Source organism: Felis catus, chromosome A1 (genome assembly GCF_018350175.1).
Source record: "Felis catus isolate Fca126 chromosome A1, F.catus_Fca126_mat1.0, whole genome shotgun sequence".
NCBI classification, from domain to species: Eukaryota; Metazoa; Chordata; class Mammalia; order Carnivora; family Felidae; genus Felis; species Felis catus.
Window position 1 is genome coordinate 134,296,314 of NC_058368.1, and position 27,739 is coordinate 134,324,052.

General features: G+C 38.3%; 1 long non-coding RNA gene across 5 annotated transcripts in view; it reads left to right on the top strand.

Annotated features, from left to right (window-relative positions):
- LOC111561368 overlaps positions 1 to 27,739 on the top strand; it is a 336,303-nt gene that overhangs the window by 284,630 nt on the left and 23,934 nt on the right. For 4 of the 5 annotated variants that reach the window (XR_006600596.1, XR_006600598.1, XR_002743899.2 and 1 more), the window contains one exon: positions 4,935 to 5,070. The exons of the other annotated variant lie outside the window; for it this stretch is intronic. This is a non-coding gene — a long non-coding RNA (uncharacterized LOC111561368). The remainder of the gene's footprint in view (positions 1 to 4,934; positions 5,071 to 27,739) is intronic. 5 annotated transcript variants of the gene reach the window in all.

The window sequence follows — 27,739 nt, forward strand, 5'->3', positions numbered from 1 at the left end:
CAGCCAGGTCACGATCTCGCCATCCGAGAGTTCGAGCCCCGCGTCGGGCTCTGGGCTGATGGCTCAGAGCCTGGAGCCTGTTTCCGATTCTGTGTCTCCCTCTCTCTCTGCCCCTCGCCCGTTCATGCTCTCTCTCTGTCCCAAAAATAAAAAAAAATAAAAATAAAATAAAAAAAAAAAAGAAAGAGGAAAGAGAGGGAAAGGGAACAGAGAAGAAGAATAAAATGTCTGTTCTCTTGATGTGTTGACTGATTTATAACAAGATGATTTGTGCTAAAAATATGTTTTCTAGGCTCTCCAGCCCCTCTATCTGCAGACAGCTTGGCAGGAAGAACATGTGGGGTGGTTCTGGAAGGAGAAGGGGTGGTTAGAAAGGTCTAGGTGTTACATGAGTGTTATTTTGATTGTGCCTAAACTTATGGGGAGGTGTTTTATTTTTAACACCATTGCAACATCAGTGTGTCTTGTAGCCAATATGTGGACAAGAGACATGAAGGATGGATGGATACTTAAAAAAACTTGTTCCATTGGTAAGGTTGACCCAGTTGAAATATACCTGGTTTAGGGTGAATTTTCAACTCCTTCCAGAGTACTAATGACAAATACCAAGATTTTAAAAATAATTCTATTCATTTAATTAAGCAAAAAATTTCACTTACATCCTCACATCACCAAGGAGGCTCTTTGCACTAAGAGATGTCATAAGAACTCCTTGCAAGAGTTGTCCGTGCATCACAGAGAGAAGGGTATTCATGATTGTGGACTATTTCTCTCCAAACCCATATCAAGAAGATTTTCAAGGGATCAAGGGCAGCTTGCAGGTTCAAAGAGAACTGAAATCACATACTGGTTATTGATAGGATACTGTTATTCATCAAGAAAGTGTTTCGACACGGAGAGTTCCGTGTGTTACACGGTCGTAAAAGTCACCAGTGACTATGCCTTTCTGAGCAACGTACCGTCTGATGGTTTGTGAATCTAAGAGTAAGAGGAAACACCACAAATTTGCTTTCAGCTTTGGTGAGGCAGGGACAGTGTTTCTCTTGCTTCAGTCGCTCGTGCTCCAACTTCGCTGTTTTTGCAACCTCTAAAATCACTTGTATTTACTATTTACTAAATATTTGCTTTAAATGGACTCAGCTGTGCTTAAATAAACTGATTTTAAGCAAAATTAAAAACAAGGAAAATAAATCAGTGTCATTAAACTCTGGCTATGTACTGCTCTTGTCTGAGACCCTCACCTCAGTTGTGTTCTCTTCCTGTTACAAAAAGAAAACTAGCAGTGTTAGAAAGTGCTCGCCACTTTCTCTGAATTGAGATCTTCCTCTTGGAGGGAGTCTGAAGGACTAAGGGAGAATTACAAGGCACTAACAGTGTTATTTAAGGTGAAAATCCTGAATCTCTTCTAAGATTTGTAGGACGCCCAACTCTTGTCCTGACCGCCCTGGGCAGGTCTTCCGTCTCTGTGTGACTCTGGATGGAAGGGAGTGGGCTCATCACTGTGATCCCAGTTTACATGATCACATGAGTCCCTGCTAAAGCGAGATGGGTAGCCCTGCATCGGCCACCCAACCGGAACCTGCCACAGAGGTCACCACAGCAGAATGGAAAAGGGTGGCCACTGGCATGAGGCTGCCATCTTTTCCTACTTTTGCAAACTTCCTCTCCCACAGGAGTTTAGGGAAGCTTGGTTAGGATGAGATGGTCAGGAGATGAAGAAAACTGCTGATTCTTTTATGTAACATGTCTGACACCTTCCCTGACTTCTTTGTTTTAAAATAAATCCCCCCCCCACCGCCATCATATTCCCTATCACCTTTTCTTGCTTTATTTGACAATGTTGCTCTTACTACCACTTAGCATCATTGTATGTTACTACCCATGGTACCTAATAATAAGTTTACATTTGTTTCTCTCTTTGGTTTTTCGTTGATTAATTGATTGTCTCCACCACTAGAACATAAGCCTAGAGTATAGGTATCATTGGCCTCTTTTGTTTACAGCCATATCTGCAGCTGCTGGGACAGTATTGGCATATCGTAGTTGGTAAATAAATATTTGTTTAATGAATATGAATGAATGAAAGAACTGGCCTTCAGAAAGGAGTTAGTGAAAAAGGGTTTCAGGTCACCTATAAACATTGATAGTTGTAAAGATCAGTTGAATTATGTATGATACAAAGTGAAAAATGTTGCCTAAAGAAACGCAAACATTGGCATAGAGTTTGAGGTGACATTTTATGTGGGGAAGAGGGGGCGTCAGGCTGATGTTTTTTTTCTCCTGCCACAGCCTATGGATGAAGTTTAGCAGCAGGTCTTCTAACAAGTATCATTGACTTGTCATGGATCATGGTAGTTGATATTCCAGATCATCTGCAATAAAGTGTTGAAATGAATCCACTAATCAGACATGAAGTCGGCATACATGTGTGCCCAGGAAGAGCCCGGACCCTTCTGGGAAGGCTCACCTGAAGCAGTGAGGCGGGCAGCAGACATTCCTTAGTGTAAGATGCACTAGATGTGATCCTCAGAATGTGACCCTGTGGGATAAATAACGGGTAAATAAAAGGAAACATAAAGGAGAGGGGAAAGTGTGGTCCAACTAGTTGGAGAGCCCCAGATTCAACAAGACCAGGTGGCCTATGGTAAGGCATTGCGAGGCCAGTGTGCTACTTTTCCCAAGTGTATTTCATGGCCCTCTAGCCCTGGGTCCCACAGGACTGGTGATCCAACAGCCTCACTTGGGAAGCCTTGGAGTATCTCTGTGGGCTGTCAGGGAGTGCTCCTAGATGGCTTTTCCAGAATTAAACACAGATTGCTGGCTCTTTCTGGGTGAAGACAGAGTCAGAAAAGTCAAGGGCTGTCGCTCCATTTGCTGACAGACTCCACGCAAGAGCAGACATTTTGTGTAAGAAATACATTCTTTACTGTTGCCTGATAAAATGGCTGATGTAGTAAAAAGAATAATTAGCCATGTTGCAAGCCCCACCTTTCTGTGACCTTCAAGAGGTATTGATACTTTTCTGGGTCTCAGTTTCCTTCTTGTAAACAGAAAGAGTTAGTTAAGAGGTCTTTGAAGTCCCTTTCTCCACCAGCACTCAGTAATTAAATGGCTTTTGGATGTCTGTTCCAGCCCTTAGCGCTGTTTTATTCTAAAGGACAGACAGATAAGACCCAGATGAGGGAAGAAGAGCTAATGATTTGAAGCTTGGAAGTTACTGGCTGAATAATGATTTTCATACCTAGGATGTGAAACCGTTAAAAAGCCACCTTCCCTAATGAGTCTGTAAATAGACATCTGCAGACAAAATTCAAACACCTCTGGCTTAGGGCCCAGCATATGAGAGCAGAGCTCCACGGTACTTGTTTGTGATGTTTTAATTTTTGTAGTAATTTTTTGGTTCTTTAGTGAGGACAAAAAAGAAGTTTTAATTTTTCTCATTTCTGTGTTACTTGAAATAGCATCCTTGGTCTAGAGCCAACAGGATTCTTGAATTTTAAATCGAACCTCCAAGTGACTCAGACTTAATTGGACACACCTCTTGGCTCAGACTATTGATAATTAGTCCATTAAACATTAGGGAACTATATACCCTCAAGTTCCCCAAATAAATGTTCCAGCAGTGGTGGGGAAGATGTAATTTATTATAATAGCTCTCCTACAGTTACCCAAGTACAGGGATAACGATTTGCAGTGCTTTTCTCTGTATCCTTTCATTCCTGCTCTTTATCCCGCATCTCCCTATGCTTCAAACTACAAAATTCCAAGGACTGAGGGCATCTTAAAGGAGGACTGCCTCATTCCCCTCATAGGACAATGACCATACTAGAGGTGAATTCAGGGTTGGTTTTGTGACTCAAACTAGAATTGGAATTTAACGTTCTGAGTGCTACTTCTGGATTAACTGCTAATTAACAGGAGGATATAACTTGCCTGTGCCTTGGCTTTCTGGTGTAAAATAAAGGTATTAGTGTAGAAAATCTGGGACATCTCCTCCTGTTAAGAACAAACAACAACAACAAGAAACCTTTCTTTTTGTGTCCTGGGAATGAGATTAGGAGGGGAAAGAAAGAGTCTATGAAAGACACACAGGGAAGCAGGGAGTGGGAAGAACATGGGTTTAGTGTGGGCTCAGCTCCTTAATGGTTACTTCTGAGCAGGAAGGTAAGGGCAGGGTCCTGGGAGAGATGATAGTAACATTCCTTTCCTAAAACCACGTAAATGGGCATCACTTGCATTGTTATTTATACATGACTTACCTTACAGGCTCTTTTTTGTCTAGCCACTACTTGGAACACATTAAAACCAAATTAAAAATGGATAAATATGAATAATAAATAGAACAGGCTCATTAAAAACAAAAGAAATGAAGCATGCCTTACCTTTATCACCGCACTGAATATTTTTTAGTGTGTGTGTGTGTGTGTGTGTGTGTGTGTGTGTGTGTGTGTCTATAGTATTCTCTACCATTATGACTTCTTCTTTTTGGTCCCCCATGACGTGGCCACTGCTTGGCCATCAGGCTTCATCTCCCACCTCTCTTCCCCCAGCCCTCCTCTCTGCAATTTCAGATTCTCACACACGCTCATGGTTGTCTTTCCACATGCAGTCATTGTGTCTGAAATGCCTCCTCTCGACCTCCTCCAAGAATCCTACCTCTTCTTTCAGTTTTATCTCAAATGCTTCTGGGAAGCTTTCTTCATCTTCCCATGGCCAACGTGGGTGCCCCTTTACCCCTACGTCAGTAGACATTATGAATCTCTGTATTGAAGTGGCTGTGTATTATACTGATTTGCATATCAGGTTCCTGCTGGACTATACACTCTTGAAGGGAAGAAATTGAAATTTTTGTCTATCTGCAATCAGCTTGTTTCCACCTATCCATATTCATCTGCCTCATCTGTTTCTCCATCCTTCCTCTTCATCTTTTTCAGGCATACTTCATGTCATTTAAAAGTATGGCCGGTAACTGAAACGTAGCCTGTACGGAACAGGTCTTCACTAGTGCCAAGGAAAGGGAAGGCAGTGAGGATTTGAGCAGTGGCTGGGAAACGTACCGTATCAGCAGAGGTAAAACCTTTTGTTATTGGGACCTGGGCTTGACATTAGGGGTGCTGAGGCCGGTGGGGGATTGGGGCAGCCAGCTTAGTCACCACTATTATTTGGGGATGGTCAAGGTGTGTTCAGAAAGTTTCTCAAAGTTGTTCCTTGGTCACTTTGGCTTTAGCTGTCACTCTCTTTTGATGGAGAAAACCCTGTTTGTTGTTACTTGTGGTTACACTGAGTCAAGTATAAAATTATTCCCATAGCACATATTCAAGTGTAGATTTACCAAGGCTGTTGGTTAACATTTAAAGTAGCTTTACCTTTCAGATTTCAGGAAAAATACACACACACACACACACACGCACACACACACACACACAAACCAAAGCACACCTGATTTGTTGTTAAAGCGTTGCTTCTCTTTTTTTTCCTGAGTACTCTCCCACATTTATTTTTCATTGCTTCTCTCTATTTTAAGTCCTTTAAACCTAAAACAGTTTGCTCCTGGTGCCATTCTTTGATTCATACTATGCTATACTCTGAGAATTTCCTACGACTTCTGTGTACAAATCCTATGTATCTTTCAAGGGCTAGACTTCCTTTTCCTATCGAGTTATCCCTGGTCACTGTGGTCCTTATTGAGTTTCTGTCAGTGTTAATGACATCTAGACTGCACACACTGACTTTGCTCTCTTTCCATTCATCCTCTTCCAATTGTTCCTGGCTCATTGATGTGGGTTCACTGGGGAGCAAGCACATTGAAACCAAGGTCCATCTTCCACATATACAGCTTCTGTACCTTTGAGCCTCAGTGTTTTGTTAAAACATGTAGTCTTCACTTAGTAAAATATACTTGATGATGTAGTTGGTAACAGGAAAATCACCCACCAAGATTAATTGCTGCTAGGATACCCAAGTTCTGGTTCAGAGTCTTAGTTTACAAAGTACATTTTGTATCTTGTCCTCAGAGGCAAGCAAAGAGAAAAAATATGAGCGTGGCTCAACTTCTAAAATTCTCAACTTGGAAAAGTTTATGTTCTTAAAGAAAAAGGTACAAGATGAGCTGTAAGATACTCCCCTAGGCTTGCACTCTGAGATCCACTCTTTCAACGCGGAGTTCTATGAAGAACCATCCAGTGGGTAGAGGTTTACTTTGGCAGTTGAGGTGAGTTGATCATAGTGTTGCATTTCTTGGAATCACTACTCGAATTTTACATACTATTATTTTTCCTCCCCATTTAGAAAAAAGTTAGTTGCATTTCTTACTAATACTTATAAGCTTTTAAAAAGCCATCACATCAATTTTATTAACTATGTAGTGAATATGCTTTGCTTATATATTTCCATGCACATCTTTAGTCATTTTTCTAGGGTTAGACTGCTAGAGGCAGAATTTCTGGGTCAGAGCACACAGACCTGCTTAAAGTGCATGTTTTGGAAAAAGTAAAGAAAATTATGATTTGGCATGTGATGCTGAGGGAGAGGAACATTATGGCTTGATTTTTATAGATTTTTAGCCCCTCCACCCCCCGACTCCTTTCTCTTCCTTTTTTGAACTTAATTTCCTCATTGAGTCGGTTTCCTTCACCATCCACCATAAAAGGATGCGCGTGTAGTATACTGGACCAGCCCTGTCAGGATGCCATTTTGAATGGGATACTTTATAACTCTTGTTGATCTTTCACAATAATATTCAGGTCAGTTCAACCCAAACTGCCTTTAACATTTTCTAGAATGGTTCTTCAATTCAGGATTTCATGAAGACAGAAGTAGGATTAGTTGATGATGAATAAACCCACAATCTCATGAGAACTGCAAACTTAAGCATAGCTATTCAGAATAATTCACAATTTACATCTATATACACAGACACACAGCTATTAATTAATAGCATACACTACTATTAATATACATTCCATTCTCACTAAAGACCTCAGTGAAAAACCCTAGTTCTATGTTTCTAAAAAAAAAGTAGTCTCGATTGTATTCCCAGCCTGAGTGCCTCTTGCTTTGCACACTCCACAATTTGCTGATTGTCCTGTGTGAACCCAACACAGTTTTCTCCCTTGAGGTCCCTGAAGTTATGGAGAATCCATCTCTGCATACATATTTGCTCAAAGTTCACTTTAACCAGGTTTGGGCATCATCAATTCCATTGCTCGGGAGCTTTTACTGTTTTCTGTGAACTCTGTGAAAATTCCTGTCTCTAATTACTTCCTAGTGAGATGTGACTTCTTGTCTTTGCGGCGGGGCTCTGCGCTTCTCTGGTTGTTTAATCTGAGTACACTGTGTTCTCTGGCTTGCTTCTCCTGGGTTCTGCCTGTGTGTGTTCTGGAGCAAATTTTGCTTTGGTTAATCAAGAGCATAACTTCCTGATGAGAGTTTGAGCTGAAAATGGGTTTTGCCATGATGTATAAACTTGGATACCCTGACATTTACCCCTCCTCTGTGGTCCCGCGGAACCCAGGGCACATTTCTACTGTCATATTCGCTTGAATATCTCCCTCATCCACAGATTAAATTGCAAAATGTTGTGTTTTTCTTTTATCCATCCAGTATCTTTCTCAGTGGGTGTAAGATTTTGTGAAAGTATTTGTTGTTAAGATGTTGTGAAACAGTTGAAATATCTACTTAGTTATTTCTGGTCAGCATTTTGCTATTTAATCAACTCACCTCCCTTTTGTAGATTACATTTATTCAAACAATACTAAGTCTTGACTCATTGCCCAGAATGAGTTTCGGTGTGCTTGTCTCAGCCTACGGAATGCTGTCCCTGATTTGCATGTAGAAACTGTGTTTTCAGAACTAATTTAGCAACATGATGGGGCCGTAATGTTTTTTTTTTTTTTCAATTAGGAAATTTAATTTCTGTAAATAGACTTACAAAGATATAAGTATCAATTCCAATTTGGATTTCCATTCATTGTATTGTTAAGATTGAGTAAATGCATATAACGCCATGGGAATTGTGTCCATAAGGATGGATGCAGTTATGCAATGATAACAAACAAACACACAAACAAATTTAGTGGTTTAAAACAGCAGCATTTATTTCTCATTCATATTACGTGTCCATTTGGCTTGCCAGGACTCTGTTTTGTATTGTTTTCACTTAAGTTTGTAGGCTGATGAAGGCTCTACCATCTGGACCATCACCAATTCATACAGGGAAGCAGTGGTAAAGCACTAGAGGTCCTAAAGACTTCCAGAAAAAAAACACGTTATTTCAGCTTTTTGGTTAGTAGTCAAAGCAAGTCACATGGTTTTCTCAACTCCAAAGGGGTGGGGTAGCATAATTCATGTGCCCAGAAAGAGAAGAAATATTTGGTATTCAGAACTAATGACTCCCTCAGTTTGTATTCTAGTATTAGATATTCAGCTCACTTTCCCTCCCTCTGCCAAGTGACCTAATAATACCATTTCCAGGGAAAGGAAGACCAACCATGGAAGTGTCATAATTTCACAAAAGGGTGTGGATGAGGCAAGTGCAGGCTGGCTGGCGAAGGCTGGGATTCTAGATTAGGAGCATCTGCTAGTAGAGCAGACGAGGGACTGAATTCCAAAGATGCACTTGGAAGTGGTAGGTCTTAAATCACTGGGCTGGTTCCTTGGGTTCAGATGGACTAGAGGTTTAAGCCAGGATACAAGTCACATAAGCATCAATCCATCATAACCATTACCATAAATCAGAACAGAAGGAGTGTCACACACCTCTAAACATGACCAAGGAAAATTTCAGATCGGAAAAGATGCTCATTTGCTTTTATTCAAATGTTTATTTATTTATTTTGAGAGAAGGAGCGAGAGAGCGAGTGAGTGAGCACGAGCAGGGGAGGGGCAGAGAGAGAGAGGGAAATAAAGAATCCCAAGCAGGCTCCACACTGTTAGTGCAGAGCCCAACTCAGGGCTCCATCTCACAAATTGTGGGATCATGACCTGCACCAAAACCAAGAGTCAGATTCTTAACCGATTGAGCTGTTCAGGTACCCCACTCATTTGTTCTTTTTTATCCTCAGCTAAGGAGGATAGAAGAGGGTTCATGTACATTGTTTGAAGGCAGAACATAGAACAGACTCACAGTGTACTTGTTTTGCCTTAATAAAATCTAAGAATCTTCATGGAGGCTCTTTTTATGTAAAATAATTATTCTTAACCTTTTGTGACTCAAATATCCCATTTAGAATCTGATAATGCAATTTAATGCAGGAAGGACAGACTTCCTTGACCTAAACTTCATACTTTATACAAAAATTGACTCAAAGTGGTTCATGTAGTTATGAGTAGAGTAAAGCTATAAAACTTGTAAGAAAAAAGGTAAGTCTTTAGGATCTAGGATTAAGTGAAGAGTTCTTAAACTTGACATCAAAAGCACGATCCATAAAAGGAAAAGTTGAAAACTTGGAGCTCATCAAAATTAAAATATTTTACTCTGCAAAAGACTCAATTACGAGAATGAAAAGACAAGCTACAGACAAAGATAAAATATTTTTGCAAACCACATATCCAAAAAAGGATCAATATCTAGACTGTATAACAAATTCTCAAAATTTAACAGTGAAAACAAGCAAAAAATCCAATTAGCACATGGGCAGAAGATATGAAGACATATTTTATGAAGAGGGTGGAAAAGAAGCTCGTGAAAAGATGTTCAACATAGTCGCTTGGGAAATGCAAATTAAAACAACAATGAGATACCACGTATCAGTCAGAATGGCTAAAATAAAAAATAATGGCAACGTCAGATGCTGGAGTGGGTTCAGAGACCCTGATCCCCACACACGGATGGTGGGCACAGGGCAGCAGGTCTGATACACAGTTTGGCATTTTCTTATAAACACTAGCCATGTGTGTTAGTCAGCTTGGGCCTCCATAACAAAATAGCACAGGTCAAGTGGCTCAAACAACAGAAACGTATCTTCTCATAGTGCTGGAGACCAGAAATCCAAGATAAAGTTGTCACCTTTTGAGGCCTCTGTCCTTGGCTTGCAAATGGCTGTGTTTTCGTTGTGTGTTCACATTGTTGTACCTTGGTCTCTTTGTTATCTGTATCTTAGTCCCCTCTTCTTAGAAGGACACGTGTCGTACTGGGTTAAGGCCCACCGGTGTGACCTCATTTTACCTTACTTACCTCTTTAAAACCCTATTTCCAACTACAGTCATATTCTGAGGTACTGGAAGTTAAGGCTCCAAATATGAATTTTAAGGAGATATGGTACCACCCAAAGTATCCTGCAAGTACCCTCTAACCTAGCAATTGCACTCGAGCATTTATCTCAGAAAAAGTAAGATTTGTTTTTAAAAATTGGTACGCAAATGGTCATATCAGCTGTTTTCTATTATGAGTCAGATGGCCTTCAATGGGTAAATGGTTAAGTATGGTATATCCATAACATAAACACTACTCAGCAATAAAAAGGAATGAATTATTAATTTATTTTATTTTATTTTATTTTATTTTATTTTATTTTATTTTAATTAAATTGTAGTCAACGTACAGTGCAATATTGGTTTCAGGAGTAGAATTCAGTGATTGAACACCCTGTGCTCATCCCAACAAGTGCCCTCATTAATACCCATCCCCCATCTCACCCATCCCCCACTCACTTCCCTCCATCAACCCTCCATTTGTTCTCTATCATAGAGTCTCTTGTGGTTTATTTCCCTCTCACCTCTTTTTTCCTCCCTTCCCTGTTTTGTTTCTTAAATTCCACTTATGGGTGAAATCAGGTGGTATTTGTCTTTCTCTGAGTGACTTATTTCACTGAGCATAATACACTCTAGCTCTATCTACATCATTGCAAATGGCAAGATTTCATTCTTTTTGATGGCTGATATGTATCATATCTTCTTTATCCATTCATCAATTGATGGACATTTGGGCTCTTTCTATAGTTTGGCTGTTGTAAATAATGCTGCTGTAAATATCGGAGTGCATGTATTTGTTTGAATTAGTGCTTTTGCATCCTTTGGGTAAATACCTAATACTGCAATTGCTGGATTGTGGGGTAGTTCTATTTTCAGGGTTTTTTTTTTTGAGGAACCTCCATACTGTTCTCCAGAGTAGTTGCACCAATTTGCATTCCCACCAACAGTGCAAGAGGGTTCCACTTTCTTCACATCCTCACTAACACCTGTTGTTTCTTATGTTGTTAATTTTAGCCATTTTGATGTCTGACGTGTGAAGTGATACCTCATCATAGTTTTGAATGTATTTCCCTGATGATGAGTGATATTGGATATATTTTTATGTGTCTGTTAGCCAGACAAAATTCAATAACAGAAATCATACTATATCATTTCATGGGTGTGTGTATGTGTGTGTGTGTGTGTGTGTGTATATATATATATATATATATATATATATATATGAAATTATATATATATATATATATGAAATTATATATATATATATATATATATATATATATATATATATATATATATATCTCCTTGAAAAGATAAAATTATAGGATGGAGAATAGTGATTTCCAAAGATTAGGGATTGGGCAATAAGAAGAGGGAGGTGGTTGGGTCTATAGAAGAACAACAACATGAGGGATTCATGTGGTGATGGGAATGTTCTCTACCTTAACTGTATCAGTGTCAAATGAGCAATTTTTGTTGAGTATTTTTGTTTGCTTTTTTGTTTGTTTTTTAATTGCAGAGGGAGAAAGAGAGTGTGTATGAGCGGGGGAGGGGGAGGGGGAGAGGGAGAGAGAAAGAGAGACAGAGAAAGAGAGAGAGAGAGAGAGAGAGAGAGAGAGAGAGAGAGAATCCCAAGCAGACTCCTTGCCCAGCATGGAACCTGATGCTGGACTCAGTCTCATGAACCATGAGATCATGACCTGAGGTGAAATCAGAAGTTGGCTGCTCAACTGACTGAGCTTCCCAGGCACCCTTTTCTTTGTTCTTAATCAGTCTTGCTATGTGTTTATTAATGTTATTGATCTTTCAAAGAACCAATTTTTAGTTTAGCTTTGTTGATTTTCTGTAATTTTGGGTCTATTTTGTTTTCCATTGATTTCTGCTTCTATTGTTATTATTCTTTTGAAAAGCTGTCTCTTACAGTAGACCCTGTGATAGAGTTTGCCATGCAGGGGATTTATTAGATTAAAAAAAATTTTTTTAAGTGTATTTATCCTGAGAGAGAAAGAGACAGCATGAGTGAGGGAGGGGCAGAGATAGGGGGAGACGGATAATCCCAAGCAGGCTCCACATTACCAGTACAGAGCCCCATGCGGGGCTCAAACTCATGAAACCACAAGATCACGACCTGAGTCAAAACCAAGCTTCAGACACTTAACCAACTGAACCACCCAGGAACCCAAAGGGATTTATTAGAGGTTAATTCCTATGGCAGGGAGGAAGAACTGTGATCAAGCCTGAAAAAGCTCAGGCAACCCTATAGGGAGCTTGATGGGTATATTGGCTGTCAGGAGCATCCTGCATTGATTGGTCTCCGATGTCTGGGACTTGCTATCTCTACCTCAATTAGTCACTAGATTTCTCCTGCCCAAGAAGGGTATGCCCTTGTGTGAGGAGCTTCCCTGTGATTGAAGTAGCTGGACAGCCTGAGGCTATCTGCTGATAGCTGGGGCAGTATATCTTAATTGATACTGATGGGTGATCCGAGTGCCACACTCCTAGGTTCACCAGTTTCTTTTCTTTTTCTCTTTGAGGTTACCTTTTTCTTTTATTAGACACTTGAGTTGCTCACTTAGGTTATTATTTTTTTTAGCCCTTATTATTTTCTGATATAAGCATTTAAAGTCAGTACATTTTCTTCCAGGGACCACTTCATCATCATCATCATCATCATCATCATCATCATCATCATCATCATCATCTCACAGATCTGATATATTGTGTTTTCATTATTTCTTCTTCAAAATATTTTCTGATACCCATTTGTATTTCTTCTATGACCCAGGGGCTATATTTAACATTATGTACTTAATCTCCCAACCTTGGGGACTTCCTAGGTAACTTTTTGTTACTGAATTCTAGCTAATTTTAATTGGGGTTAGAGAACACACTCTGGATTTGCATCCTACTAAGGATTAGCTCAAGGACACACATCTGGTTTACATTGTTATTTTGTGTATATTTGAAAACGGTACGTATTCTCAATTTGTTAGTTGTTGTGTTATAGAAATATACATTGGGTCGAGTCTTCTAATAGAGTTTTTCAAATCTTCTACAATGAACTATTTTATATGACTTGCTTCATCTCTGACTGGGAGGTGTATGTGAAAATCTCTAATTATGGTTGTGGATCAGTCTCTTCGCCCTTTTAGTTCCGTTAGTCTTGCATCATATATTTTAAGCTAGGGCATGAGTTGCATATACATTTAGGCTTGCCACATCTTCCTGGTAAATTAATCCTTTAATCATTGTGAACTATCTCTCTTGAATGTCACTGCCTGTGTGGCATAACTTTTCCCACCCGTCTCCTTTTTTTCTATCTGTGTCCTTATACTGAAGGTGTCCTTTGAAGATAGTGCATACTGAATCATGGTTGTTTAAAAAATCTGTTCTTGTAAACTCTATCTTTTAATTGGAGTATTTAGGTTTCTTTGCTAGTTTTCCAATGTAATTGCCAGTATGGTTAAGTTTAAGCCTACCGTGTTGTTTTCTGTTTTCCCCATCATTTTTGGTTGCTTTGTTACTTCTGTCATGGTTTCCTTTGGATTATTCAAGAACGTTTACTGTATTTTATGTTTTGTTGTCTTTTTATTAGTATGGTTTTGTATTTCCCATTAGTGTTTATGCTCTATATTAAAGTAGGCATTGTATATAAAGTAGGCATTAATAAACCTTGAATTAAAATTTTACCATTTCACAAATAATGTAAGAAGCTTTCAGCTCTGCCTGCTATTATTGCCACTGTTCTCAAGTGGTTTATTTTTATGTATGCAATAAATCCCTTAAAACGTTGTTACTTTTGCTTTAAACAGTCTTTTTTTCATTTTTTAAGTTTATTTATTTATTTAGAGACAAAGAGCACAAGCAGGGAGAGAGGAAGAGAGAGGCAGAGAGAGAGACTCCCAAGTAGGTTTAGCATTGTCAGTGCAGAGCCCTGTGTGGGGCTTGATCCCACAGACTGTGAGATCATGACCCAAGCCAAAATCAAGAGACAGATGATTAACTGACTGAGCCACCCAGGTGTCCCTAAACAGTCTTTTCCCAAAGTAAAATATTTTATTTCATATTTACCTATGCATTTGCTCTCTTCAGTTCTGTGCGTCTCTGTCTGCAATTCTGTGCTTCCATGTGCAACAATTTCCTTTCAGTCTGAAGAAAGTCACTTAGTAGGTCTTGTGGTATGGTTCTGCTGGCAACAAATATTCTCATCTTGTCTGAAAATATCTTTAGCTCTTATTTTTAAAGAATTTTTTTTCTAGAAAATAATATCTGACAGGTTTTTTTCTCTTTTACCACCTTGAAACTGCTGTTTCATTGACTTATCTCTCCCACTGTTTATGTTAAAACATGAGGTCTAATTTTTCTTGTTGTTCCCCTAAAGATAATATTTGTCTTCAGCTATTTGCTGGGGGTAGTGGCTATGGTGTTGGAGGGAAGAAGAAATTTTATGGAGCAACCACTGTTTCCTCTTGGTAGAAGAGAAAAAATTACCACTGACTAGGGCCAGTAGCTGGTGTTGTCTCGTTGGCAATAGGGAAGCATCTGGGAAGGAAATAAGAGTTATGGACTACGGGGCATGGGATAAGGTTGTTTTGGGGAATTCCCACGAGTAGTAAGAAAAACCAAGAGGAGCAGATTCATAGGTCCCTTTGGTCTGCAGAGATGGTGAAGGCAGTAGTGACCTACCTATATGACCTTAGGAATAATATAAGCTTTTTCTAGGCCTGTTCCATAAGGGAAGCAGGTCAGTATATGGATCTGAGTAGGCACATAACCTTATTTTGGAACAATATATTAGGAAGATACTCCCCTTTTCTGTGATATGAGTTTCTTTTGTTTTAAATATAACTTATTGTCAAATTGGTTTCCATTCAACACCCAGTGCTCATCCCAACAGGTGCCCTCCTCCATGCCCATCACCCACTTTCCCCTTTCTCCCACCTCCCATCAACCCTCGGTTTATTCTCAGTATTTAAGAGTCTCTTATGGTTTGCCTCCCTCCCTCTCTGTAACTTTTTTCCCCTCCCCTCCCCCATGTCTTCTGTTAAGTTTCTCAAGATCCACATATGAGTGAAAACATATGGTATCTGTCTTTCTCTGACTGACTTATTTCACTTAGCATAATCCCCTCCAGTTCCATCCACATTGCTGCAAATGGCCAGATTTCATTCTTTCTCATTGCCAAGTAGTATTCCATTGTATGAGTTTCAAATGTGTCCCCCTTCCGTTGGTTTTACATAGTCTTACTATACATGGAACTACCCAGACCACAGCCAGACCCTCATATCAGGAGACATCCTGTGAAGGCAAACTAAATATAAACAGTGTGTCACAAGACATGAAGCTGAGTGTGGAAAAAAGGGTGTATTCATGTGGTTTGTCACATGGGTGAAGAATATACTTATTCTATATGGAATCATAGATCAGAGCCAGGATATAGGGTTAATCCTGCAATGAGAAATATTTTTATTTAAGAGAAGGAAGACATTTCCATATTTCAAGATAGTGCTTTCCCAATAATAGAAGTAAACACACACAGACTGGATGACCATCTCTTTGGGATATTAGTGGGGGGTGGTAGCTATATTTGATGGTTTCTCTTACCTCTTCCTGTTGCCAAGCTCTGGGATTGGAAGCTATTAGGAGTAGACATGTAAGGCTACCTTTGAGTAATAAGGATACAAAAAAGGTAATGGTAGGTATAGCGATAGAAAAATATTCCTTTAGGCAGTACACTAATGAAAGAAGAGATTTTGAGTCACTTGAGTGCCATCTATGTTGGCTCATCGAGACTTTATTCCTAGAAATAGGAAACATTTTAATTGAGTCATAAAACATTAAGGGCTAACAGTATCCCCAGCTGTTATCTAATCCAGCTCCCTCATTTTCCAGATGTGGCAATTGAAGCCCAGAGGAGTTGGCTTGCCTGAGGCAGTAATTCTCAAAGTGTAGTCAGAACAGTTCCTGGGGAACTTTCTTAATATGCAGATTTATGGTCCCCACTCTAGAGCTACTAACAACAAAGCTGTAGAAGTAGAGTCCCATAATCTGCATTTCAACAATCACAGACCATTCTGTGCACATTGAAAAACCATTGGCCTCCATCACAATGTTGGTTACTTACAGAGCTTTGAGGAAGACCCAGCACTTTGAACTCCAATCCATTATTCCCGTTATGCTAACTTACCTATCCTTGGGGCTCCTGGGTGGTTCATTCCGTTAAACATCTGACCCTTGATTTTGGCTCAGGTCATGATCTTATGCTTTCTGGGATTGAGCCCTATGTGAGCTCCACTCAGTGTGGAGCCTGCTTAAGATTCTCTCTCTGCCCCTCCCCCTCCTGCTCGTTCATGCATGCGTGCATGCCCACGCATGTGCTCTCTCTTCCCCCCCAAAATAAATAAAATAAATTGCTTATCCTTAAAGTGAAATCTGTTACAATTTCCTATAAACTAATTTCCAAGCTTAGAGACAGGCCTAGAAATGAAATTGTGCTACTATTATGAAACTGTAACTCTTTTACAAAATGCAAAAGAATGGTTTGGAAAATATTAACTAAGTCACTAAAAAATCAGGATGAGGGGACCTGGCTGGCCCAGTCAGTTAAGCATCTGACTCTTGATTTAGGCTCAGGTCATGATCTCATACTTGTGAGATCTAACCCACATCAAGCTCTGCTCTGGGTGTGGGGCCTGCTTAAGATTCTCTCTCTCCCCCCACCTCCTCTGCTTATGCTCTCTTGCTCTCTCTAAAAAAAAAAAAAAGAAAAAAATCAGGATGAACCCCAGGATCAGAGGCCATGAACATTTTTTTTGATTAGAAATTTAGAAAATCTTGGAGCAATCTTCTCCATCCTTGACAATGGAACTTAGAGAGCTTGTCTTCTTGATTTGATCTAGTCAAAGACTGGGACCTGAATCCAAAGATTTCCGCTCACGTCATGATCTCACAGTTTGTGGGATCGAGCCCCAGGTAGCACTCTGCACTGACAGCATGGAGCTTGCTTGGGATTCTCTCTCTCCTTCTCTCGCTCTCTCTCTCTGCCCTTCCCCTGCTCTTTCTTTCTCTCAAAATAAATAAACTTAAAAAAAAATCAATAAAAATGTTACTCTGCTGTCTTCTGGTTTGCACTGTTTCTGACTAGAAGTGTGCCATTATTTTTGTTATTCTATAATGTATCTGATTTTCCTCTGACTGCTTTTAAGATTGCCTTTCTAGCAGTTTTTCAGCAACTGATCATAAAGTAGTTAGGTGTGCTTTTCTTAATATTCCTTTTCCTGGGAATTTGTGGCTCTTCTTAGATCTGTGTGGTCTACAGATTACATCAAATTTGGAAAATTAGCAGCCATTATTTTTTTAAATACTTTTTCTGCCCGTCCCTTCTTCTGGGGTGGTCATTTGATGTCTTCACAGATCACTGATGTTCTTTTAACTCTTTTTCCTCTCTCTATTACATTTTGGGTAGTTTCTGTTGTTATATCTTTAGTAATCTTTCTTCTGGAAAATATAATTGCTTGTTAATACCATTCAGTGTGGTTTTCATCTCTAGAAGTGTGATTTGGCATTTTAAATAACATTTCTCTTCTCATCAGGCCCATATTCTCTTCTACCTTCCTGAACATGTAAAGTATATTTATAATAGTTGTAACTTTATATTTTCAGATACTATATTTTATCTTTCTGTCTTTTTAAAAAGTTTTGTATTTTGTTAAAAATAAGGGGTTTTGTTCTGAGATGAGAGTAAGTTACTTGGAATCCATTTGATCCCTGGTTTTGAGCTTCATTAGGGCATTCCAGAACAGACTTCATCTATCCCTCACTCTGGAGGCAATACCTTTATGAGGACACTGCTCACTGTCCTGTGTGTTAGGAGATCTTTAGTCTCTGGAAGTTGGAGAAACAAACTACTCCCAATTTTGTGTAAATTGCAGGGATTATTTTATCTACCTCCTGCTGGTGATTTTCCCTTAGCCTCCATAGTTTTCCCACACTTCATGTTCCCCACAATTCAGGTAAAGACTTGACTTTTACCCTCTGTAGATCTCTGCAGCTCCTTATCTCTCTGTGCAACTCTTTCCTCTCTGGGACTTTACCTTGCAAATTCTAACCATCTATTAAATTCTGGACGCTGTCTCCGCAATACTGCTGAAAACTGATTGGGTTTATTCTCCTGTTCTGCAGTCTATGAATATTCTCAAGGTTGTGATGGGGGACATTCACAGTACTCACTTTCTGTTTCCTTCTTCCTTGTCCTCATAGTTCTGTATGGCCTGTTGTCCAAATGGTTGAAAACTGGTCCACTTTTCTAGGTATTTAAGGTAGAAAGGTATACTTGCTAGCTTACCATTGCTATAATCAGAAGTATTTCCATACTTTGCTTGCATGGAATGCATGAACTCCTCCTATGAGCGGTGATCACCAAAGTCTCATGCATTTAATGCATCCAACTTGAAGCTCACCATCTCTGGGTGATAGACAGTTCTCTGTATCATGTCTGAGTATAGCTTTTCATATTTAATAAGCTAAAATAAAAAGTTTTACTTCCTTCTGGCCTGCTGAGAATAAAGGCATAGTAACAGGATTGCACATTAAGAAAACTAACGAAGATTTATACTAGCCACCCTGTGGGATGTCCCCAGGAAGTAATAAGAAATCAGTAATGTAGTTATTACATAGCTGTTCTAGGCAACCTTAGAAAAGCCTTTGATTAAAATACTCTTTTTTAATGTGTATTTATTTTGAGAGAGAGAGCATGTGTACATGCACATGTGAGAGTAGAAGAGAGAGAGGGGGAGAGAGAGAATCCCAAGCAGGCTCCATGCTCAGCACAAAGCCTGATGCAGGGCTCCATCCCATGACCGTGAAATTATCATCTGATCTGGTATCAAGAGTGAGACACCCAACTAACTGAGCCATCCAGACCACCCTAAAATACTCTCAGCTGAGAGAAAAGAATGTATTTATTCAGAGCATATTTTATGTTAGACAAGGAGTCTCTTCAGACTAGTGCTATGTTTACATATGCTTCAACAGAAAAATAGAACTTTAATATTCAAATTAATCTTGCAGTAGAGTTGAATGTTAGAGTTGGCTGTAAAGGACCATTATTGAATTCAAACTGCCCCACCATGTAATTTACTACAAATACCCTTTCAAGCTTCCAAAGGGAGATCACCTTGGCTTTTTGAAGGATGTAAATTAGAAATGGCATGTGGTGGGTTCCTAATAAAATATTGTTGACTGATGGCCTTAATCACCTTGATACTGTGAAACACTGAACGACCCAGGATTTTATCCAAAGTATTTACATTGAAATGGCTGGCTACGGTGGAAAGCTAGTGTTAAGTACACAATCGCTGTGGGTTAAGGATGAGTGACATGAGTGGAAATATAAAGAAATGCACATGTTTTTTTTTCTGTCCATTTTAGAGCTGATCTGGAAAACATAACGATGACTTTAATTATTCTTTAGTTTTCAAGCCAGCACGTTTTCAAATAACTCACTCTTGCTCTCAAAGTGAATTATTTTGAACTTTTAAGAGAAAAAAAAATCCTCAAATCCAAACAGGCTTAGCTGTATGGATTGGGGGCAAGTTAAGAGGCTATTTCTACAGAATATACTGTCCATGCTAATCTGCCAAAGTTGGGAAGTCTGATGGGAGCCTAAGAAAATCTAAAACCTTGTGACACGGAACTGGAAGTGAAATTCATTGAATTTGAACTTGAGGTCCACATGTTTCCATTGCTCGCAGTCATTGCTCACATTTATTTACTTAATATTAAAATTGAACGAACATTGTTGGATTACAGCTGTTTAGATTTTGATAAATGACAAACAGCATTTTCTCCTTCCAAACAGTGCAAGACATCAAATTCATACTTTAGAGGAATGAAAAGGAGATTGAGAGAGACTAACAGGAAGTGGGTTCATTCACTTTGGAATTCTAGTTATAAACAGACCAAATCAGATGGACCCTAAGCCAGAGGGTGGCCACATCTTGATCCTATAAACACACAAATTCTAATCACCTTTAGACAACATCTTTTTGGCTTTTGTTTGGCTTTATGCATGGTAAAGTGCATCAGCTATTTATATTCCTGCCTGTTGGAAATGATCGGCCTGTTTTTTTTTTTTTTTTTTTGGTAGGGCTTTTTATTTTTAACTAAAATGTTGAAGTAGATCCACATCGCCCTGATCCTGCTGTCAAAAAGTTGTAATTACTGCAATTTCTGGCTATATGAAGTCCCAGGGACTTTGCTGCCTAAAAATATAAAAAAAGAAAAGAAAGTATTTTAATTCCTTTATTATAAGCAGTTTATGAAAACATCAAATTCTTAATAAAGTGAAGGTAGAATAATACACTATCCAAAAGGTGCTTTCTATGTTCAAGCTATTTGATTTTTGTTAAGAGAAATAAGTAAAATTATTTTCCTTTATTACTGGACATGATAGACACTTACCTGTTTTTTTAATTAATCTCAGGATTGTCACTTCAGCTATGCCTTTTCTTTATACTCCAGCTGGTGGTTCAGATGGAGCCCCCATATTTTGACATGAGTCTATCCCTCTGCCCTCAGATCCTGAGGCTTGAAAGGTTAAATTACCTGCCCTAGGGCACCTATCTGGAACTGATAAACCAGAGGCTTCCTCAGGATTTTTCCAAACTGTGCAACTTGGGTGCAGTTGATGGCCATGTATCCTGCCCTTTATAGACAAATAGGCTCTCGTGAGTGAGATGAAAGTCAACATGTAGTGAGAGACGGGCTGATCCAGGACTTTGTATTTGGGACCAACTATGTTTTGAATCCAGTGGACTGTAGCCAGCCCCTGTACTCTATCATCCTATAGCGTACATAATGAACCTGTGGAAGAATTAGCTATGGGAAAGAAATGGAGGCTACACATGGGCCTAAGAGCAAGGATCCCCTTGCACCAAGAGTAATCTAGTTACCATTGTTGATGAATGTCCAACCTGTAGGCAGCTGAGATAAACTCTGAGCCTATGGTATGGCTCCATACCTCAAGGAGACTAACCAGTTACCTGATAACAAGTTGACCATATGAGACTCCTACCCTGGTAAAGGCTATGAATTGTCCAACAGGATACCTAATTTCTGGTTAGAGGTTGTCTTCACTGCCTGTGGGGCCTAAGCTAGCATCACTACCAAAAGGCACACAGAATGTCTGATTTACTGACATTGCCTCAGATCAAGAGAGTTGTTTTATGGTGAAGGAGATAGCCAAAGGGCACATGACCGTTTGATCTACTTGTCCTACCTCATATAAGATAGCCCAGAAATGGTCAGCCTGAGAGGACATTAGAATTGCCTTCTTGAAAGCATCACCTAAGTGCTTACTTAGAGATGACACTCTGATATTGAGGTGCCATCAATATATATATTTATATACATAAAATTTAGGATAAATATGTATCAATAGCCATTATGTTACTGTGTCCCCAATGTAGAGTAGTACTTTCTGATAGAATTTTCTGCAATGATAAAAATGTTTTGTACTTTCTAATATGATAACAAGTAACCACATGTGGCTGTAATGTAGATGAAATGTAGCTAGTGTGACTGAGGAATTTAATTTTAATTTAAGATGAAATATCTACACATGGCTCATGGTTACCACATTGGAAAGCATAGGTCTAAAAGTCTTATTTCCAAGAGAGGCCATGTATCACAAAAGAATCCCACTAAACATAAAACTACAGATACTAACTGGCAAACTCTCCTTTCCCCATTACAACTTGGGTAATTTGGAGTTTCTCATATTGATAAGCAAAGGAAGGAGCTACCATCTTGGCAGGGGCAATTGATCCTGATTACCAAGGGGAGATAAATTTTGCTGTTACATAGTGGTAGAGAGGCTCCATTTTGGAACTGAGGAGATCCAGTGGGTCATCTCATGGATGTCCCATGCTCAGTTTACCTGTAAGTGAGAAATTACAACCGTGGACTGACAAGCATGGTAATCAGTGAGCCTCAGGCAAATCAATTAGGCTGACAGTTTTCACTAGCTGAAAGGGAAGAGTATTTGTGACTTTGTCATAAAGGATGAAGATGATGAATTCCATTACACCATTGTGAGCAAGTGTAGCATTGGGGTTGTCATTGGTCCTACCAACTTGCCTCTTTTAAGATCCTTCCCTTCTGCCCCCTCCTCATATATTGTGCCCAACCACCATTTCAAAGAAGTTATGATAGTACATAGTGAACTGAATATAATTGCCAGCAAATTCTTAGTAGTGTTCTATTTCATGGTCTACATCGTTGGTACATGAGTAAAAGCTTGGAAAAAATTATCGCGCTGTACATTTATCTAGCAATGAGTATACATCCATCCTCATTTACTCTGCTTTCTCAAGCACACATCTATCATGCACCAAAATACATCACATTCTGGGTTACAAAATATACTCCAGCAAATTTAAAATAATAGAAATTATACAAAGTATTCCTTCAGACCACAATGAAATTGAATTAGAAATCACTAACAGAAAGATAGCTGGAAAATCCCCAAACGCTTGGAGATTAAACAACATATTCTACATAACACTTGAATCAAAGAAAGAGTTTCAAGGGAAATTTAAAAAAATTGATCTAAATGAAATTTAAAATACAATTTATCAAAATTTGTGGGATGCAGTGAAAGCAGTCTTAGAGGAAAATTTACAGCATCACATGCATGTGTTAGAAAGGAAGAAAAATCTAAAATCAATAATCTAAGCTTTCATAATAGGAAACGAGAAAATAAAAGCGTATTGAATTTAGCATAAGCAAAAGGAAAGAAACAATAAATATTAGAGCAAAAATCAATGAAATTGAAACAGGAAATTAATGGAGAAAATCAACAAAGCCAAAGTTGATTCTTTGAAAAGATCAATAAAATTGATGTCTCTCACCAAGATAACTAAGGGAAAAAAAAGGAGGAGGAAAGATTACTAATAACATAAATGAAAGACGTTGGTAAGGTTAGAAAGATTTAATGTCACATATTACTGAGGATTCCATAGACATTAAAAGATAATAAAAGAATATAATGAACAACTCTATGCTCACACATTTGATAATTTAGATGAAATGGATCAACTTCTTGAAAGAGACAATTTACAGAAACTTAAAGAGGAAGAGATAGATCATTTGAATAGGCTTGTATCCAAGAAATTAAATCAATAATAGTAACTTGCCAATACAGAAAGTATTTAGTTCAGATGTGTTCACTAGTGAATTCTACCAAACATTTTAAAAAGAAAGTAGTCCATTTCTCTACAATATCTCTGAGAAAATGGAAGCAGAGGGGACACTTCCTAACTTATTCTATGAGGCCAGCATTAATCTGATACCCAAACCAAACACATTACAAGAAAGGAAAATAACACAGTGACCTCTGTCATGAACATAGATGCCAAAATCCTCAACAAAATATTAACAAACCAAATTCAACATGGTATAAAAATAATTATACACCATGACCAAGTAGAATTTATTCCAGATTTTCAAGGCTGGTTAAGTATCCAAAAAGCAACTAATGTAATCCATCATATCAACAGGTTAAAGAAAATAAATCATATGATTATATCCATGGATGCAAAAAAAAGCATTTGATAAAATTCAATACCCATTCATGATTGAAACACATACACACACACACACACACACACACACGCACAACCTCTCAGCAAACTAGAAATGGAGGGGGATTTCTTCAGCCTGATAAAGACCATCTACAAAGAAATCTAAAACATACTTAAAGTGTAAAAAACTAGATGCTTTCTGCTAAGATCAGACAAGGCAAAGATTTTTCTCTGGCCACTCCTACTCAACATCATACCAGAAGTTCTAGGTAAGGCAATAAGACAGAAAAGGAATAAAAGATATACAAATCGGGAAAGAAGAAATAAAATTGTCTTTGTTTGCAGAGGACATTATTATCTATGTAGAAAATCCCAAATAATCACACACAAAAAATCTTTTTCAGAACTAGTAATTATAGAAAGGTTCCATTCAGGTTATTAAGGTTAATATATAAAAGTCAGTTGGTTTTTTATGTAACCACCAAAAAAATGGGAATTTGAAATTAAAAATATAATGCCATTTATAGTAGAGACAACAACAACAAAAATGTAATACTTGCATATAAATTTAACAAAATACTTACATGATCTATGTGAGGGAAACTAAAACTGAAGACCTGAATAAAGGGAGATATATTCCATGTACATGGATAGAAAGATTCCATATTATCAAGATGTTATTTATTTCCAAGGTGATCTATAAGTTCATTCAAATCTTATCAAAATCTCAGCAAGTTATTTTGTGAATATCTTCAAACTGAATCTAAATTTTATATGGAAAGGCAGAAGATCCAACAGATAATTGGAAAAGAAATCAGGAGAAAAAGAATCTGAAGACTGGCATTACGTGACTCTGAGACTTACTCTTAAGGCACAGTAATGAAGGCAGTGTGGTATTGGTGAAAGAATAGACAAATACATCAATAGTGAGCCCAGAAGTAGACCTATACAAAGTCAACTGATCTTTAACAGAGGAGCAAAAGCAATTCAGTGAAGGAAGGATAGTGTTTTCAACAAATGGTACAGGAACAACTGGACAGCCACATGCAAAAAAATGAATCTAAACATATCTTACACCTTTCACAGAAGTTAACTCAGAATTGATCACAGACTTAAATGAAAAATGGAAAACTATAAAACTCTTAGAAGATAACACAGTAGAAAATCCAGATGACCTTCGGTTTAGTGATGACTTTTTAGTCACAACATCAAATGCACAGTCCATTAAAGAAAAATAAAAAATGGGACTCCATTAAAATTCACAAGTGTTGCTCTGTAAAGACGTTGTTAATTAAAGAATGAAAAGATAAGCCACAAGAAATAAATAAAATAGAAATTAAAAAAAAAACAATAGAACAGATTAATGAAACCAGGAGCTGGTTCTTTGAAAAGAGCAACAAAACTGATAAACTTTTAGCCAGATTCATAAACAACAACAACAACAACAACTCGGATAAACAAAATCAGAAATGAAAGAGAAAAAACAGCCAATACCACAGAAGTTTGTACTTTGTAGTATTGTAAGAGAATATTATGAAATATTGAACAAATTGGACAACCTAGAAAAAATAAATGGATACCGTCCTAGAAACATATAATCTCCCAAAATTGAATCAGGAAGAAACAGAAAATTTGAGCAGACCAATTACTAGCAATGAAATTGAATCAGTCCTAAAAAAAATTCCCAACAAATAAAAGTCCAGGACTAGATGTCCTCACAGGTGAATTTATGAAACATTTAAAGAAGAGTTGATCCCTATCCTTCTCAAACTATTCCAAAAAACAGAAGAGGAAGAAAAGCTTCCAAATTCATTCTTTGGAGGCAGCATTATCCTGACACCAAAACCACTTAAAGACATTGCAAAAAAAGAGAACTACAAGCCAATATCTCTGATGAACATAGATGCAAAAATCCTCAAAAAAATTATTAGCAAAGCAAATCCAAGGATACATTTAAAAAGTCATTCAGCATGATCAAGTGCGATTTATTTCTGGGAGGTGAGGGTGGTTCATTATTCATAAGTTAATCCATGTGATACATCAATCAATAAGAGAAAAGATAAAAACCATATGATCACTTCAATAGGTGAAGAAAAAGATTTGACAAAGTATAATGTTCATTCATGATAAAAACCCTCAACAAAGTAGGGGTAAATAATAAAGGCCATAGGGGCGCCTGGGTGGCTCAGTCGGTTGAGCGTCCAACTTCAGCTCAGGTCATGATCTCACGGTCCATGAGTTTGAGCCCCGCATCAGGCTCTGTGCTGACAGCTCCGAGCCTGGAGCCTGCTTCGGATTCTGTGTCTCCCTCTCTCTCTGCCCCTCCCCTGCTCATGCTCTGTCTCTCTCTGTCTCAAAAATAAATAAAAACATTAAAATAATAATAATAATAATAATAATAATAATAATAATAATAAAGGCCATATATTAAAAACCCACAGATAAGATCATACTCAATGGTGAAAAACAGAGCTTTGAACAAGACAAAGATGTCTGCTCTCACTACTTTTATTCAACATAGTACTGGAAGGCCTAGCCACAACAATCTGATAAGAAAAATAAAAGACATCCACATTGGTAAGAAAGAAGTAAAAATTTCATTCTTTGCAGATGACATGATACTATGTATAGAAAATCCTAGAGATTCTACCAAAAACTGCTAGAATTCAGTAAAGGCACAAGATACAAAATCAATATACAGAAATCTATTGCATTTCTGTATACTAATAATGAATAGTAGAAAGAGAAATTAAGAAATCAATCCCATTTACAAATGCACCAAAAATAATAAAATGCCTAGGAATTAACTTTAACCAAGGAGGTGAACGACCAGAACTCTGAAAACTATGGAAAGAAATTGAAGACAACACAAGGAAATGTCAAAACATTCCATGCTCATGAATTGGAAGAATAAATATTGTTAAAATGTCCATACTACTCAAAGCGATTTAATGCAATCCCTGTGAAAACACAAACAGTATTTTTTTTTTTTCCAACGTTTTTATTTATTTTTGGGACGGAGAGAGACAGAGCATGAACGGGGGAGGGGCAGAGAGAGAGGGAGACACAGAATTGGAAACAGGCTCCAGGCTCCGAGCCATCAGCCCAGAGCCTGACGCGGGGCTCGAACTCACAGACCGCGAGATCGTGACCTGGCTGAAGCCGGACGCCTAACTGACTGCGCCACCCAGGCGCCCCACAAACAGTATTTTTAACAGAACTAGAACAAAGAATCCTAAAATGTGTGGAACCATGAAATACCTCAAATACCCAAACAATCCTGAAAAAGAACAAACCTAGAGGTACATAATCCCAGATTTCAAGATGTGCCGCAAAGATGGTACAAAACATTGTGGTACTGGTACAAAAATAGAAAGATGGATCAATAGAACAGAATGGAGAGCCCAGAAATAAACCCACAATTATATGGTCAATTAATCTTCAACAAAGGAAGCAAGAATATGCACTGGGAAAAAGTCTCTTGAACAGTGGTGTTGGGAAAACTGGACAGTTACATTCAAAAGAATGAAAATGGACTACTTTCATATATCATACATAAAAATAAACTCAAAATGGATTAAGCACCTAAATAGGAGACCTGAAACCTTAAAGATCCTGGAAGAAAGCACAAGTAGCAATTTCTGTAACATCAGCTATAGCAACATTTTTCTGGATGTTTCCTGAGGCAAGGGAAACAAAAGCAAAAATAAACCATTGGGACTACATCAAAATTAAAAGCTTCTGCACAGCAAAGGAAACAATCAACAAAACAGAAAGACAACCTACTGAGTGGGAGGAGATATTTGCAAATGACATATCGGATAAAGGGTTAGTATCAAAAATATATAAAGAACTCGGTGCACCTGAGTAGCTCAGTTTTTGAGTGTCTGACTCTTGATTTTGGCTCAGGTCATGATCTCAGGGTCACTGAATCTAGCCCCCATGTAGACTCCATGCTGAGCATG